The following is a 7,500-nucleotide window of genomic DNA, read 5'->3' as shown; positions in this document are numbered from 1 at the left end:
TCCATTGTCACGGGAATCATAATGGGTTCTTCCTTTGTCACAGGACTCATAATGGCTCTGGAGGTGCGATTTTATGGAAATAAAGCACAGACTGAAATATATTTCCTTTCTTATGCATGTACGCAAGATATATTGCTCTTGCTTTTTTTTTTTTTGTTTGTTTGTTTTCGTTTAGGTAGCGCGTTGTCACCTCCGAAGTCATTGACGTCTTCATCATCTTTGGCGAGGGACATCCATGAAGGGATGTAGGCCCTCGTACACATGACTTTACCACCGGACTGGCAGATCGTCAGTACCAATGTTGAGGCGTTGCACACGACCTCCATGAATGAATGACAGAATGCAGGCACTCACCAGTACCAAAAGGACCGACGTTATGTACCAGCCTGCCCCAGGAAAGCCATACCAGGATCCACGCATCACAGTGAAGGGGCAGAACCTCCAGCCAGTCGACAACTTCACCTACTTGGGCAGCACCCTCTCTCGCGCAGTGAACGTAGACGGCGAGGTCAACAACAGGATCGCCAAAGCCAGCGCCGCCTGTGGGAGACTCCGTGAGAACGTCTGGGAGCGGAAAGGACTCAGCGCTACCACCAAGCTGAAGGTCTACTGTGCAGTGGTCCTTACCACCCTCCTTTACGCCAGCGAGACCTGGACTGTCTACAGCAGACACGCCAAACAGCTCAACCGCTTCCACCTGAGCTGTCTGCGCAGACTCCTCCACATCAGGTGGCAGGACAAAGTCATGGAACGAGCTGGCCTTTGCAGCGTTTACACCCTCCACCAGAAAGCCCAAGCCAGGTGGGCTGGACATGTGGTCAGAATGTCGACTGCCTAAGCAGCTGCTTTACGAAGAACTGTGTCAGGGCAAGCGCTCAGTTGGCTGGCAGAAAAAAACGCTACAAAGACTGTCTCAAAGACCTGGGCGTCGACATCAAACGTGGGAGACGCTTGCTTTGGACAGTCAAGCTTGGCGCAGCAAGATCACCACAGGAGCCCGTGCAGCTGAAGCCAGGCGCATCACTGAGGCGCAACGAAAGCGTGCTGTGCGCAAGGCCCGAGCAGCATCCACTTCCACGACAGCACCCACTCACTTGTGTCCCACTTGTGGGCGAGCCTTCAGGGCCCGGATTGGCCTCATCAGTCACCTCCGGACCCACAGCCACAGATCTTCCATGTGATTCTTGAAGCCATGGTCATCTTCGAAGGACGAACTTCACAACTTCCACGAATGAATGAAAGGATGCAGGCACTTATAAACATTAAGCTTACTTTATCATCTGATTTTTCGATCGTTAGTACACACATACACTAGATGAAATCAGAAAATTAAGTTCTGCTAAATACATTGTGAGATGTATAGCAGTGGATGATTTTTAGGAATTAAATATTAGGTCTGATATTGATTTTCCAAAAAAATGCACAAAATATTTCAAATCTACAAACCATTCGCACATATGTGTCAGATATTTTAAATTTTTCAGACATTGATTTGCATGATATGGCACCTCGTGTTCTGGTGCCACCTGTCCCTCCCTGGGAGTTAACAAAAGCAAACGTCAACATATGTGCTTCTGACACAACAAAAGGAGAATCTCCACATATAATAGCAGCATCTGTCAGAATTAGAAGAAAATTTTCATTATCATTTAAAAGTTTACACTGATGGGTCGGTCCTGGATGATAGCAGTGCAGGATCTGCTTTTGTCATTCCTGACCTAAAAACAGAAAAATCATATTATTTTGGTAAGGGACATTCAATTTTTACAGCTGAATTGGTGGTCATGCTTATGGCTTTACATCATCTTGTTGATATACCAAATATAGTAAGTAATATCCTATTTTGTGTTGATTTTCAATCTGTTTAAAAAGTTTGCTCCTTTTTGAGAATAATCAAAGAGATTTATTGTTTGAAATTAGGTATTTATTGCACTCCCTATTTGTGAAGGGTACAAATGTTGATTTTTGTTGGATACCATCCCACACTGGATTCCGTTATAACGACCAAGCAGACAGGACAGCAAAAAGGAAAGCAAAAAATCATATAGATAGTATAAAAGTATATTGCCCATTGTCATACAAGGAAATAAGCAATATACTAGAAAGAGACTTTTATAGGTGCTTGAATTCAAGTCTAAAACCTCGTCAGTTGACTCTCTCAGACTTTGGTCCGATTCGCAGACCAAGTCTGAGTTTAGCTGTCAGACTATTATCAAATTCATTACGGACCAAGTATTGTTCTAATGTCAAGTGCATATGCTTTAGTAACCTGACAATTGAGCATATAATTTTTGACTGTAGCTTGACAAGAGACTGAGAACGTTGATGTTTTTGACTTTTTGCATTCATTATCAGTTGTTTCGCTTGTCAGTTTAACGACTTCTCTTTTACGAAGTCCTTTAAGTAATTTCCTGTAATTGTATTTAGATTTTTTTTTTTTTTCAAATTTCACCCATATTTCACCCTCATTTGCCCAGTTTCCCCCAACCCTCCATTCATTCACATCTCCCACCCCTTCTAACCGATGTATTCATAAATACTTTAACAAAATGTCTTCAATCACCGATATGTGTGACGGGACATTAAACAAAAATTCCTCCACACATACACACACACACACACACACACACTGCACATAAACAGACATACGGACAGATACAGACTGTCCGAAACAGACCGCGGAAAGGCACCAAACAGCAGTGTGTCTGACGTCCTTTTGACACACATACACGGGGGCGAGGGGGGTGTATGGGGGGGGGGGGGCGGGGGGCAGTCAGTTGGCCATTGTGGACGCCACGGCCTTTATCCACCGTCCACCCCCAACCCCCCCCCCCCCTTTTTTTTTTCTCTTTGCTTGCGCAGGTAACAGAACGGGTGACAGCACGGTGTCCCAGCCCCGTTATTACAGAGGAGGAGGGGAGGAGGATGTTGTTACTGGCTCCCATAAACAGTGTGGTCGTGGGTCGTCAGCTTTTCACGTCTGTCGCTGGTCCCTGGCTGGGGGGGGGGAGGGCTTTTGTGAGGTCCGCGGTGACACGGTGCTGTTTGCCCCACAAGTTGTGAGGAATCTAACTCTGTATGTATGTATGGTTAGGTTAGCTGCGGTTTTACGGTGTGGGCATTAAACGAAAAAAGAGAGAGAGAAAAAAAGAGAGGCTGATAGAGAGAGACAGACACAGACAGACACAGACAGACAGAGGGGGGAGGGAAAAAGGGAGGTAAGGATTTCTGTCCTTTCTATTTCTGTACCTCCGTCTCTGTCTCCTCCCCGTAGTGTGTGTGTGTGTGTGTGTGTGTGTGTGTGTGTGTGTGTGTGTGTGTGTGTGTGTGTGTGTGTGTTTTCTTTTTCCCTGTGGAATATATCTCTGTGTTTTTCTATTTCTGTCTCTCTTTGTTTGAGAGAGAGAGAGAGAGAGAGAGAGAGAGAGAGAGAGAGAGATTTGAGAAACAAACAATACCCTGGGCAATCTAACGTCCTCCCTCTCACCCCCCTTCCCCCTCCCTCCTCCCTCAAAAAAAAAGAAAAAAAGAAAAAAGAAGATAGAATAAACTCCTGTGTCAGTTCAGATAAAGGACACAGACAGAGGAACAGAGGAAAGACAAAAACAAGCGAAAAGAAACAGAACGAGGAAGAATGATAGAAAAAAACAAACAAAAAATCCTCACTGAAAGACAGACGAACTCAGAAACATGTGAAACAGTGTGTGTGTGTGTGTGTGTGTGTGTGTGTGTGTGTGTGTGTGTGTGTGTGTGTGTGTGTGTGTGAAGAGGGTGGGATAGGGGTGGGATAAGGGTGGCGGGTGTGTGTGTGTGGGTGGGGGCGGGGGAGGGGTGCTCACGTCTCTGTACTCCCGCGTTCTCCACCCGTCTTGACACTGCCTCTATTCATCCCTCCGGAACCCGATATTTTACTCCTCCCCCACCCGGGGTAGGTAGCTCCCGCCATCACTCCACCCCACCCGGGGTAGCTCCCGACATCACTCCACTCCCACCCGGGGTAGGTAGCTCCCGCCATCACTCCACCCCACCCGGGGTAGGTAGCTCCCGACATCACTCCACTCCCACCCGGGGTAGGTAGCTCCCAACATCACTCCACTCCCACCCGGGGTAGGTAGCTCCCGACATCACTCCACCCCTACCCGGGGTAGGTAACTCCCACCACCACTCCACCCCTACCCGGTGTAGGTAGCTCCCGCCATCACTCCACTCCCACCCGGGGTAGGTAGCTCCCACCACCACTCCACCCCTACCCGGTGTAGGTAGCTCCCGCCATCACTCCACTCCCACCCGGGGTAGGTAGCTCCCGCCACCACTCCACCCCCACCCGGGGTAACTCCCACCATCACTTCACTCCCACCCGGGGTAGGTAGCTCCCGCCATCACTCCACCACACCAGGGGTAGGTAGCTCCCGTCATCACTCCACCCCACCCGGGGTAGGTAGCTCCCGACATCACTCCACCCCTACCCGGGGTAGGTAGCTCCCACCACCACTCCACCCCTACCTGGTGTAGGTAGCTCCCGACATCGCTCCACCCCTACCCGGGGTAGGTAGCTCCCACCACCACTCCACCCCCACCCTGGGTAGGTAGTTCCCACCATCACTCCACCCCTACCCGGGGTAGGTAGCTCCCACCACCACTCCACCCCTACCCGGGGTAGGTAACTCCCGCCACCACTCCACCCCCACCCGGGGTAGGTAACTCCCGCCATCACTCCACTCCCACCCGGGGTAGCTTCCACCCCAATCCCTATCCCTCTCCCCCACCCCCAACTCCACCCCACCCTGTCCCGATCCACCCGAGTTGACTCCTGTCTCGGACCAAGTCCGTCCCGACCGGTAACTGATACTGACAAAGGGGGAAACGACTGTGTATGAGGATGTGGGTGAGTAATGTCCCCTCCTCCTTTGGTGTGAACGAGTGCAAAAGACCAGTGTGACTTGGTGGAGAGAGAAACGAAAAATAACGTGAAAGTTTCTTTTTTTTTTTTTTTTTTTAAGGGTTATTTTGAACTCGCGCACGCTCGCACACACACACACACACACACACACACACACACACACACACACACACACACACACACACACACACACACACACACACACACAAACGCAAACACACAAAGAACGGTCGTGTTTTGTTCGTGTGAGAAGAAAAAGTCGGTTTGTGGGGGGCTGGGGTCGTTGTAGCGTTATGTCCGGTTGAAATGTATATCCTTTCATTGTTCTGTTGGAAGAAATGTGAACACAAACACACACAAATACACACACATATCTATCTATCTATCTATCTATGTTTTGAGAGAGTTGCTTTGTACATAGTAAGCATCTGACATGTCTACAACTAAACCAGCCATATACATACTTTTTTTTTCCGCAACAGAATGAAACTACAAAATTAACTTCCAGGCCCATCCCAACCCCCCCGAACCCCCCCCCCCCCGAACTTAGTAGACAGAAACACACACACACACACACACACACACACACACACACACGGAACTGAGAGACATATATGGAGATTCACGTGGAACACAGACTAAAAGTGGTAATCTGTGGTTTACTAAAATGTTGGCACACAAAGATGGCCCTGCATGAGCAGAAACGCTGTGGTCGTGTCTGAAACGCGTCTTCTTCTTCTTCTTCTTCATATTGAATGTGTATTTCAAGGTTGTTTTGTGAGTATGAGCATTTGTATTTGTATTTGTATTTCTTTTTATCACAACAGATTTCTCTGTGTCAAATTCGGGCTGCTCTCCCCAGGGAGAGCGCGTCGCCATACTACAGCGCCACCCATTTTTTTTTTTGTATTTTTTCCTGTGTGCAGTTTTATTTGTTTTTCCTATTGAAGTGGATTTTTCTACAGAATTTTGCCAGGAACAACCCTTTTGTTGCCGTGGGTTCTTTTACGTGCGCTAAGTGCATGCTGCACACGGGACCTCGGTTTATTATCTCATTCGAATGACTACCACTCAAGGTCTAGTGGAGGGGGAGAAAATTTCGGGGGCTGTGCCGTGATTCGAATCAGCGCGCACAGATTCTCTCGCTTCCTAGGCGGACGCGTTACCTCTAGGCCATCACTCCACGCGTGAATTTCTATTTGGAAATTATAATAAAGTTGACTTATTTAACTACAGACACAAAACAGTACTTTGCGCCGTGGGAAGAGACGACCAGTGCATACATACATATACCGCCCCAGTTCCCCCCGCTTCCCCCCCCCCCCGCTCCTCCCCCCCTCCCCTAAACCCCTCATTCCCCCAACACCTCCCCTCCCCCTCTCCCTCCCCACTTTTCCTCCCCCAGTGTCTACAGACGGAGGACAACTTGTGAAGCCAGGGCCCCCTCCCTCCACTTCTCACCCCCCCCCCCCCCCCACCCCCCACTCCCCCTACGCTCACGTCAACTCCTCCTCAACCCCCCCACCCCCACCCCACCACCGGTCTCCCCCACACACAGTCGCACAGATCAGTCGCGTAGAGGAGAGAGTAAGAGGGGGCAGATAACCATCACCCGCACAAACTGAAGTCAAGTGCAGGGTGACACCGGCGGGCACACAATCACCTGCTGCTTCTTCTCCTTCTTCTTTTTCTGTTCCTCCTCCTCGTCCTTCTCCTCCTTCTTCTTCTTCCTCCACCACCTCCCTCCCCTTCTTCTTCTTCTCTTCCTCCTCCTCCCCCTTCTTCTTCTCTTCCTCCTCCTCCTTCTTCTTCTTCTCTTCCTCCTCCTCCTCCTTCTTCTTCTTCTTCCTCCACCACCTCCTCCTCCTTCTTCTCTTCCTCCTCCTCCTTCGTCTTCTTCCTCCACCACCTCCTCCTTCTTCTTCTCTTCCTCCTCCTTCTACTTCTCTTCCTCCTCCTCCTCCTCCTTCTTCTTCCTCCACCACCTCCTCCTCCTTCTTCTCTTCCTCCTCCTTCTTCTCTTCCTCCTCCTCCTCCTCCTTCTTCTTTCCTTTCCCTCCTCCTACTTCTTCTCCTCATTCACCTCCCTCCTCCTCCTTCTTCTTCTTCTCCTCCTCACCCCTGCTCCTCCTCTCTTCCTCCTCAGTAACATGGCTTTCCTTCTCCTGGGCCTCTGGCGAAGGTCCCTAGCGGAAGAGCTTTCCCTAACTTTGTTGCCTTCTTTCTCTTCTGCACTTTTGTTTTGTAACTGTATTGTATTGTATTGTATTGTATTGTATTGTATTGTATTGCACGTAGTGCTTTTGCTTTATCGTTATCACGACGGTATTTCTGCTTGTGGAAGTCTGGTTGCTTTTCCAGGAAATAGGAACTGTCGCGACAGTTTAGCGCCACACATAAATCTCCCCCCCCCCCCCTGTCCCTCCCCACTCTTCCTCCTTCAGTGTCTACAGCTGCCCTCACCTCTACACTCCATCTCGCTCACTACGATCAGCTTCAGATCCACTCTGTTTACGCATACCCAGATTCAAACTCTCGACTGTTTGCCACCGTTCTTTATCTGTCTCTGGACCTTGCAATTGGAATGAACTTCCTCTTTC

The sequence above is a fragment of the Babylonia areolata genome, chromosome 15, assembly GCF_041734735.1.
Source record: "Babylonia areolata isolate BAREFJ2019XMU chromosome 15, ASM4173473v1, whole genome shotgun sequence".
In the NCBI taxonomy this organism is placed as follows: Eukaryota; Metazoa; Mollusca; class Gastropoda; order Neogastropoda; family Buccinidae; genus Babylonia; species Babylonia areolata.
The sequence above is the reverse complement of the archived record's forward strand: the minus strand, read 5'-3'. Positions refer to the sequence as shown.